The following is a 10,947-nucleotide window of genomic DNA, read 5'->3' as shown; positions in this document are numbered from 1 at the left end:
ATCTTTCTGGACTCACAGTCAGACTGTATCTCTTCCTCTGACTGGCATGGAGAAAAGCATTTTCTTAAAACATAAAGAGGGTTAGTTTGCTCATCACACAGACTGACCAGATACCCATAAATGGTCATAACAAGCTGATACTAGGTCCATTGTGTAGACATAATTAGATTATGGCCAGAGGAGTTCGCGTCTCAGCCAGCTTCCATTGTCCAGTGTAATTGCATCTCACGGCTTGTTCCACACCCAGCTGGATGCACAGGTTATATCTGAATGTTTTGTGAATGGTTCAGGAGATGGGGTCATTCACACTCATCTAAATTGATTGCCTCTGGTGGGCTATTCCTAGACAGCCTGACTTCGTATTAATGGCGTTGGAATTTGTAGGGTGCAGCTATGTAAATGTTTGGCTATCTTAGAAGCTGTCGTTCAAGTTTAAATTGCCATTGTTCGGTTTTTTTAAACTTGGTGGTTTTGATCAATCCCTTGAATAAATAAAGCCATTTTAAATACAAAACATGAGTTTTATAACAATATTCAAGGCTGACCGAGACTGAAATGTTTTCTTACAAGGGAGTAAAAGGTTATGGGAGGGCAGGCGGGGAAGTGGAGTTGTGGGACCAAGATCAGATTAACCATGATCTTATTGAATGGCAGAGAAGGCTCTCGGGCAGAATGACCTATGCTGCTCCTACCTCTTATGCTCTTATGTATGTTGATACAACCGAATCTCTTACTAGCCCACTTCAGAGGACGGTTTTGAATCAGCCGTGTTTGGAGACTGGAGTTACATATAGGCCCAGATTCTTTAAAAAAAAAATCTTTTTATTGGCATTTCTCATATTTATAAACAGTTGTACATATATACACATCACATTTTTCTCGCCCGTGCTAATTTCCTTTATTATATAGAGAAGTTTATTTTGTCCTTCGTTTAACTGACCCTATGTGCATTTTGTTGCCCTCTGGATCGATCTATGGTTCCTCCCCCTTCCTCGTTGTCCCCCCACCCTGGGCTTCGGCTGTGCTTTTCTTTTACTTTCCGGACAGAATGGAAAGAAAAAAGGGGGGGGGGGGTCGTGGTTTTCCCACCTTCCTTCTGCCTCTCCCCCCCCGGCTCTCACCCGGGTTGCGCAGTCTTTTGGTATCTCATCTATCTTGGTGGTTTTTAAAAATACATTCTTACTAGCTTACTCCTCGTTGCTGGCCTCAAACAGGTTTTGGAACAGACCGACAAACTGCCCCCAAGTGTCCAGGAAGCCTTCCTCCGACCCTCGGGTGGCGTACTTAATCTTTTCCAGGTGGAGAAATTCCGAAAGGTCAGCGAGCCAGTCTGCAGCCGTGGGTGGTGCTGCCGATCGCCAGCCGAGCAGGATTCTCCAGCGTGCGATTAGGGAAGCGAAAGCTAGGACGTTGGCCCCCTTCCCCATGTGTAACTCTGGCTGCTCTGATACCTCGAAGATTGCCATTATCGGGCATGGCTTCACCCTCACCCCCATAACCTTGGACATTGCCTCGGAGAAGGCTGTCCAGACCCAGCAAGCTTGGGCAAGCCCAAAACATGTGGGTGTGGTTGGCTGGGCCCCTCCGGCACCGTTCACATTTGTCCTCCACCTCCGAGAAGAACCTGCTCATTCGGGTTCTGGCCAGGTGTGCTCTGTACACCACTTTGAGCTGCATTATAGGCCCAGATTCCCTCCTTAAGGACATGGGTTAACCTGTTGGGCTTTATAAAAAATATTTTTATTTAAGACTTTTTACATATATACACACGGCACGGCAGCACAATGCTCAGCACTGTTGCTTCACAGCCTCAGGGTCCCAGGTTCGATTGGGTCACTGTCAGCACGTTCTCCCCGTGTCTGCATGGGTTTCCTTCGGGTGCTCCGGTTTCCTCCTACAATTCTCAAAAGCCGTACTGTTAGAGAATTTGGAAATTCTGAATACTCCCTCGTGTGTACCCGATCAGGTGCCGGAATGTTGGGACTAGGGGCTTTTCGCAGTAACTTCATTGCAGTATTAATGTAAGCCTACTTGTGACAATAAAGATTATTCAAAAAAAAGAACAACACATTGACCTAAACAAACAACCAGAGATCCCCGAACTCTCCTGATACCAACACCCCATCACATCCCGCCTTCCCATTTTAACCCTCTTACTCCCCCTCCCAACCCCCTTGCTGACCCCTCAATCCTCCTTGAGGAAATCAATGAACAGTTTTCACCTCCGGGTGAGCCTTTCTATCAACCCCCACAGAGCGAACTTGATCTTCTCCAACCTCAGGAATTCTGCCAGGTCGCTCACACACATCCCTGCCTTTGGTGGCTCCGAGTCCCGCCAACACAACAAAATCCGTCTCCGGGCTATTAGGGAGATAAAGGCCAATACATCGACCACTCATCCCCCCCTGGACTCCAGGGTCTTCCGACACACCAAATATTGCCACCTCCGGATTCTGCGCCACCCCACACTCAGAACCTCGGCCATAACATCCAAGAACCCCAGCTAGAATCCGAATTTGACAACTTCATGATCACTTTTATGGATCCCTATTTCCAGATCCATTGAATTCAAATTCTCAATCTAGCATGGTGGGATGAGCTCATGTTCTCTGGATTACTAGTCCAGTGAAATAACTACAGTTGTACCTCTGCTTGAAATTTCACAAAGATGGTATCATAGATGAGGCACTTCAAATAGGTGGAGAGACCAGAGAAGCTGGGCTTGTCCTTTGATGCAGCAAAGGCTAAGGGAGACTCAGTGAAGTGTTCAAAATTAAGGCAGGGTTTGATAGAGTCAGTGAGGAAAAACTTTCCAGTGGAAGGCAGGCCAGAAACCAAAAAGAACAGATTTAAAGTGATTGGCGAAAGAACCAGCGGGAAGATGGGGAGATATTCATTTAGACGAGTGAGTTAAAATCTGGAATGCATTGCCTGAAAGGCATAGCATAATACCCACCGAAGGTGCCAATTCGGCCCACTGTGCCTGTGTAGGCTCTTTGAAAGAGTGAACCAATTGGCCCCATTCCCTTGCTTTTTCCCCAAATCCCTGCATATTTTCCAATATAAAAAATGTTCAAGTCTTTGAACATTTTTAATGCAGAGGTAGATAGATGCTTGATAAACAATGGGATAAAAGGTTATTGGGGGTGGGCAGAACGTCAATCCTGATCTATTGAATGATGGAGCAGACCCGAGGGACCAAGTGGCCTACTCCTGCTCCTAATTCGTATGTCTGTATGTAAGTATGCTTCATAACAACTTGCTGTGTTTTAGAAGCCCTAACTGAAGTAGTTTCCTCCAAGTAGCCTTGAGTACTATCTGAGATAATTCACTCGTGCTTTAATTGTTCATGTACTTCTCTGCACTTCTTTGAAGAGAAACCAATGAATTAATCAGCGATGTTGCAGATCTGAAATATGCAAACCAGAAGTTGCGAGAACAAAATGCCAGCCTCCAGAAAGCCATGGAGCTATCGGATGAGACAAACTTGCAGCTGACAAAGGAACTCTCGAAGTTGAAGGACCAATTGACGAGGTACATCGGGAAAAATGTTTCCATTCTGAAGTTGAAAGGAATAGAAGATCTTGCACTTCTATAGCACATATTGCAATGTCAGGGTGTCTCAAGGCACTTTACAGACAATTAAATACCTTAGAAGTGTTGTCACTGTTTTAATATAGGAAATGATGCAGCCAATTTTTAAACAGCAAATTCCTCCAAACAGCAGTGTGGTAATGACCTATTGATGGCTGTAGAGATGTGGCTGCAAGATAGCAAAGGATGGGACCTGAGTATTCAAGGGTACATGACATTTCAGAAGGCTAGAAATCTAGGAAAAGGAGGTTGGGTAGCTCTGTTAATTAAGGATGACACTAGTCATCGCTTCTCGGCCTTTTGGCTAAGATCAAGTGTAGCATCTGCTCTGCCTTTTGGCTCAGATCTGGTATGTCTCTCTTGTGGGGACCATGAATTGGATTCAATTTGAATTGGTTTTTGGAACAGGCAAGGAGCTGGATTAGGGGTTCGCCCTTGTCCACACTCTGAGCCCCGGCTTTGTAACTCTGACAAAGTAATTTTAAAAAATTAAAAAAAAGAAGATGACATTAGTCCAATAGGTAGAGATTACCTTAGTTCTGAAGACCAAGATGTAGAATCAGTTTGAGTAGCAATACAAAAGTGCAACGGGAAGAAATCCCAAATGGGAGTAGTTTAAAGGTTCGCAAATAGAAACTGCATTGTAGGATGTCGTATACAAGAAGAAATAAAGCAGGGTTGTGAGAAAGGTACAGTGATAATCATGGGCAAAGTTAATCTACATTAGATTAATCAGATTGGCAAAGGCAGCTTGGAAGATGGGTTTACAGCATGTTTTCAGGACAGTTTCTTAGAGGGCGTCATGTGGCGCAGTGGTTTGCACTGGGACTGCGGCGCTGAGGACACGGGTTCGAATCCCGGCCCTGGGTCACTGTCCGTGTGGAGTTTGCACATTCTCCCCATGTCTGCATAGGTTTCACCCCCACAACTCTAAAATGTGCAGGTTAGGTGGATTGGCCACCCTAAAGTGCCCCTTAATTGAAAAAAAAAGTTGGGTACTCTAAATTGAAAAAAAAAGGACAGTTTCTTAGAGCAGCACATTTTAGAGCTGACCAGAGAGCAGGCTATTCTAGACCTGCAATGAGACAGCTATAATATCCCACACTAGACCTACGGGATGGGAATGATTATCTTCCCCGTGGTCTTTGTGGAGTATGAGCGCCCCTGGTACAGACGGGGGATCTCTATAAGAACAAAGAACAAAGAAAAGTACAACACAGGAACAGGCACTTCAGCCCTCCAAGCCCGTGCCGACCATGCTGCCCGTCTACACTAAAATCTTCTACACTTCCTGGGTCCGTATCCCTCTATTCCCATCTATTCATGTATTTGTCAAGATGCCCCTTAAATGTCACTATCGTCCCTGCCTCCACCACCTCCTCCGTCAGCGAGTTCCAGGCACCCATTACCCTCTGTGTAAAAAAACTTGCCTCGTACATCTCCTCTAAACCTTGTCCCTCGCACCTTAATCCTATGCCCCCTAGGAATTGACCCCTCTACCCTGGGAAAAAGCCTCTGATTATCCACTCTGTCTATGCCCCTCATAATTTTGTAGACTTCTATCAGGTCGCCCCTCAACCTCTGTCGTTCCAGTGAGAACAAACCGAGTTTATTCAACCGCTCCACATAGCTAATGCCCTCCATACCAGGCAACATCCTGGTATATCTCTTCTGCACCCTCTCTAAAGCCTCCACATCCTTCTGGTAGTATGGCGACCAGAATTGAACACTATACTCCAAGTGTGGCCTAACTAAGGTCGTGTACAGCTGCAACATGACTTGCCAATTCTTATACTCAATGCCCCGGCCAATGAAGGCAAGCATGCCATATGCCTTCTTGACTACCTTCTCCACCTGTGTTGCCCCTTTCAGTGACCTGTGGACCTGTACACCTAGATCTCTCTGACTTTCAATACTCTTGAGGGTTCTACCATTCACTGTATATTCCCTACCTGCATTAGACCTTCCAAAATGCATTACCTCACATTTGTCTGGATTAAACTCCATCTGCCATCTCTCCGCCCAAGTCTCCAAACGATCTAAATCCTGCTTTATCCTCTGACAGTCCTCTGTTTAAAAGGTCGACCAGTAAGGCACCGATCAGAGCAGGAACCCAGTAGGGATCTTCCGGGCAATAAATTTATCATATTGTAAATAAAACTACGTTTTGATATTCTACTTGGTGTGGACTCCCCATGTCCTTATTAAAACAGCATTAATTAATGATCTGGTAGTAAAGGCACCCCTTGGTAGCAATGATCATAACATGATAGAGCTTCGTATTCAGTTTGAGGGAGAGTAAAGTGGGTCTAAGACTAGTGTTTTAAACATAAATAAATGCAATTATAAAGGTATTAAGACAGAGCTAGCTAAAATGGACTGGTAAATTGGGCTATGGGATAGGTCAATAGTGATGTAATCGCAGACATTTAAGGAGATATTTCAGCAAAGTGCATTCCAGTGAGAAAGAAAGAATCTAGGGGAAGGACATGCCATCTTTAACTCAGGAAGTTAAAGATAGTATCAAATTGAAAGAAAAAGTGTACAGTTTTTTAAGGGGGCATGGTGACATTGTGTTATTGTCACTGTACTAGCAATCCAGAGGCCCAGGCTCAAGCTCTATGGACATTGGTTCAAATCCCACCATGGCAGCTGTTGGAATTTAAATTCAATTAATAAAAAATCTGGACTATAAAGCTAGTCTCAGTAATCATGACCATGGACTATCATTGATTGTTGTAAAAACCATCTGGTTGTCCTTCGGGAAGGAAATCTGCTATCTTTAACTGGTCTGGCCTACATGTGGCTCCAGATCCACAATAATGTGGTTGGCTCTGAATTGCCTAACAAGCCACTCAGTTCGAGGGCAATTAGGGAAGGGCAACAAATGCTGGCCTTGCCAGCGATGCTCACACACCATGAAAGAATGAAAAAGGTCCTGCGGAGATTAGTGGCAGGTGAAAAGATTGGACAAATATTAAAACAGCAAAGAATTATTAATATAATATAATAATAAGGAAGGAAAAATTAGAGTATGAGAGAAAGCTAGCTATAAATATAAAACAGAAAGTAAGAATTTCTACAGGTATATAAAAGGGAAAAGAGTAAGAAAAGTAAGTATTTGACCTCTAGAGAGTGAGTTAGGGCATTAATGGTGGAAAATAAGAAACAGGTGTTTTGTGCTTGTCTTTACTGTAGAAAACACAAATAACATCCCAGAAATAATTGTAAATGAAGAAGTGAAAGGGAGGGAGGAACGTAAAACAATTACGATCACCAAAGAAAGCGTATTGAGAAAATGATCAGAACTCATGTCTTAAAAAAGTAGTTGTTGAGACAGTAGATATATTGCTTTTACTTCCCAGGGCAAGAGATGTCGCTAGCAATGCATGGCACTGAGACTAACACTGCTAGGGTGGCGACCACAATGGAGACACTGGTACACGACGTCGGCACCATTAGTAAAGGTGTCCAAGGCACCACGCAGTTGGTGACGGCCATGGCTGAGGGGCTCGGCAGAATGTCTGACTCGCTGCGGGATGTGACCCAGTGCCAGGCTAACCTTGATGAGGTTCTGCTGGACATGTCCTGCTCTCAGATGGTAATGGCCAAGATGCTGCAGAGCTTGACCCAGTCACAGGCATTGCAGAGGTGCTGCAGAGCAAGGCCCAGTCATTGAGGAGCATCACCGAGGGCGTCGACAGAATGATACAGACATCGGGGAACCACCAGATGATGCAGGGGCAGCCGAGGCCCGAACCAGCTACCCCTTCGTCCCAAGGTGAACCCAGGGTCCTATGGGCACTGAGCGGGAGGAGGGGGCGCCGGGTGCCAACCCAGACCCATCTCATGGAGTGGCGATGGTGGCCACCAGCTCCCCTGAGTCCCACCCCTCTGATGAGGCCAGCATATAGGACAGGAAGGCATGGCTGTGAATGTGCCACCAACAAGTGAGCCAGGGCCCACCAGCCCCAGAGCCCCCAGAGATGCCCGCCAGGGGTATTGAAGGATGTGGTAAGCAGCTGGCTGCCTCCACCTCTGATGCGCATCCTGGAGACACACCTAGACATAGTGGTAGAGCTAGGAAGGCAAAGCACATTGAGGATCACTGAGGGCACCGGGGGAGGGGGGACGGGGTGCAGCACCAACAGGAGAGTGGGGAATTGTTACACACAATAAACACCCTTGTGCACAACTAGTATGATACCTCTGCCACTTTCTTCCGCAATGCAGGCTGAACTCTGAAACCTTAGCCCTTCGCTCCAGGCATCTTCCCCTCCTTGTGGCACTCACCCACCCTCCGGCTGTGGACATGTCCCCGGAGCTGTGTCCCATCCCCTGGGTACTCGGGTGTTGGCTTGCTGCGTGTGTGGTGTTGCCTCCCGCAGTGTTCAAGCACAGTGTCCAGGCATCAAGGTGTGATTGGGATGCTAGACAATGAGATGAACTTGCGACATGGCCCACCTACCCACAGGAATCTACTTGGGTTGTGTGAAGTTCTCACTTAACCAGGAATGCCAAGTCAGCAATAGCCTTCAGCCACACGGCCAGAGGCCTCGGCAGTTGATGGGGGTTATGGGTTGTCAGTGGGGCAGATGGGCAGGGGCAAGGGTTGCCCATGGAATGAGTACACACGATCCAGGGATTGGAATGGTGGTGCCACGCGCGGTTGCCCCATCTCTTCAGCCAAAAGATGACAGCTCCAACAGTGCGGAGCTCCCACATAAGGGCTTGGGATTGTCAACCTGGATTACATGCTCTAATCTGTGGAGTGGGGTTTGAATCCGTGATCTTCTGACTCAGCAGCAAAGTGCTACTCACTGAGACACAGGTGACACTAATTGGAAGGGAAAGCAGGACAACTTCAGCTGAAAGGAGAGAAGATATTTTATTGAAGTCTCTTCATCAGTGAGTAACGTCACCAGAAGGAGACCATTCAGCCCCTCAACTCCATTCCACCGTTCAAAAGAAATCATAACATGCCTGCATCTTAACTCCATTTATCCACCACGCATTCAATAATCCTTAATGCCATTACCCAACAAAAATCTTATAAATCTCGGTTTCAACATTTCCAATTGATCTCCCCAGCCTCAATCGATCTTTGGGGGCAAGAGTTCCAGATTTCCACTACCCTTTGTGTGAGGAAGTGCTTCCTGACGTCACCTCTGAACGGCCTGGCTCTAATTTTAAACTTTTGCTCCTTTGTTCTGGACACCAGAATAATATTTTTTCTTCTGATTTCCCCATCAACTACTTTGATCACCTTAAACATTAGATCTTCAGTGCTCAAGAGAATACCAGCCTAGTCTCTGCAACTCTTTTACCCCCTGCATCACTCCGGTGAATCTGTACTGCATTCCCTCCAAGGAATTATATACCCTTCCTAAGGTGCAGTATGCAGAACTGAACAAACTTGTATTCTGGTAGTCCATCTGATCCGTGGCTCACACAAAAAGTCCTGGAAGTCAGGGAACCATCAGTCACCATCTTAGTGCAGGATGGAAGTACAGTGTCAAAAATTGAAGGAAATGATTTGAGTTTTTTCAAACTAACACAGTCAAGTTATGTGTTGTGTTTTGTCAGTTCTCAAAGGACACTTCGTAGTGTAAAAACTATGATGGAGGATTTGGACGAAGCAAGAAGCACAGGAAGAGATGCACAGGAGAAAGTTTGTCAGCTGCAGACACATTGCAAAGAACTGGTATGCAAAGCATGAATACAATTTTTGGTTCACAGCCCAATAAACCCCTCCACACCTACACAAACTGGCAGTCTCACACATGAAAAAAGAGATCATTACTCACTGCGTGAAAACGCCTCCTCATCTTCCCTTTTGCCAAATACAAGAAAATAATTTTTCATTCAGGGAGTTGTGAATGTTTGAAGTTCGCTACCCCAGAGAACTGTGGGTGCTCAATCATTCAGTATATTCATGATAGAGATCAATAGATTTTTGGGCACTCGGGAATATGGGGATTGGGAGAAAAGTGGAGCTGATGGAAGGTCGTAAATATCATCACAATCCCAGAGGGCCATAGCCTGCTCTCCCCTTTGAGAGCTGCCCGGGTGATGATTTAACCTGAGGGTCCCCACACCTCAGGCAAGGGGCAAGTTTGAGAAGGCAGGGCCTTCATAAATAACCTCAGCCGGTATGGAAGTTGACTCCGCGCTGTTGGTGTCGCTCCGCATCACCAACCTGCCGGCAGCCAACTGAACTAACCCCAACGCGCCATGGTCTGAATGAACGGTGGGGCAGCCTTGAGAGGTCAAATACCTTCCCCTCTCATACTTTTTAATTTTATTTTCCATCTTAAATCTGTGTCCTCTAGTTCTAGATCTTTCTTCCACTGGAGCCAATTTCTACCCATCTATTCTGCCAAAATCCATCATAATTTTGAAAATGCCTTTAAATCTCCCCAAATCTTCTTCAGTCTCTCCACATAACTGAAGACCCTGATCATATCACTCACTCTATGAGTAGGTTCCTTGTGTTATCAAGTGTGCAGCACCGCTGTTATTGGTTTATCTGTCCTGTGCTGTTAACTAAACCTGTATCCATTTTAAAGGTATATGATTTTCGACAGGTTGGTTGAATAATAAAAAGGTGGGTGGGAAGAATCTTTGCATTTTGAATATGACTGTGAGGTGCCTACCTGTTTGGGTACTGGGGAAAATCTATTATTTTATTGGCTTCACTTGTTGTATGAAGATTTTAGTTAATTCTCAGAATGTGGACATTGCCAGTCCAGCATTTATTGGCCATTCCGAATTGCACTGGAGAACATGGTAATGAGTCGCTTTTGTGAACAGATGCAGTCCATGTGGTGCAGGTATATCCACAGTGTGATCAAAAAGGTTTTCCAGGATTTTGACCTCGCAACAGTGAAAGAATGCTGATATAGTTCTAAGTCAGAATGTTATGTGGCTTGGAGGGGAACTTGCAGGTAGTGGTGTTCCCATGCATCTGCTGTCCTTTACTTCTAAGTGGAGAGCTCACGGGGGTGCAAGGTGCTGTTGAAGGAAGCTTGGTGAGTTGCTGCAGTGTATCTTGTGTATGGTGCACAGGCCTGTGTGCCGGCTGTGGAGGGAGTGAGCGTTTAAAGTGGGGGATGGGGTTATGATCAAGCAGCTATATAATTCAGAATGGCGTTGAACTTGCAAATAGAGAGTATTCCACCACACTCCAGACTTGTGCCTCATAGATGGTGGACAGGCTTCAGGGAGACTCACTACAGAATTCCCAGCCTCTGACCACAATATTTATGTGGATGGCCCAGTTAAGTTCCTGGTCAATGATAACCTCTGGATGATGTGGATGGACGGTAATACCATTACATATTAGTTGGAGGT

General features: G+C 45.7%; 1 non-coding gene across 1 annotated transcript; it reads left to right on the top strand.

Moving 5' to 3' along the window:
- The first annotated feature begins 3,878 nt into the window (after positions 1 to 3,878).
- Positions 3,879 to 4,078, top strand: LOC140384981 (U2 spliceosomal RNA). The gene has a single exon (XR_011933255.1). It is a non-coding gene; the product is annotated as a U2 spliceosomal RNA (small nuclear RNA).
- The last annotated feature ends 6,869 nt before the right edge of the window (positions 4,079 to 10,947 follow it).

The sequence above is a fragment of the Scyliorhinus torazame genome, chromosome 10 (genome assembly GCF_047496885.1).
Source record: "Scyliorhinus torazame isolate Kashiwa2021f chromosome 10, sScyTor2.1, whole genome shotgun sequence".
Classification (NCBI taxonomy): domain Eukaryota; kingdom Metazoa; phylum Chordata; class Chondrichthyes; order Carcharhiniformes; family Scyliorhinidae; genus Scyliorhinus; species Scyliorhinus torazame.
This window is presented reverse-complemented; position numbering and strand designations above follow the sequence as displayed.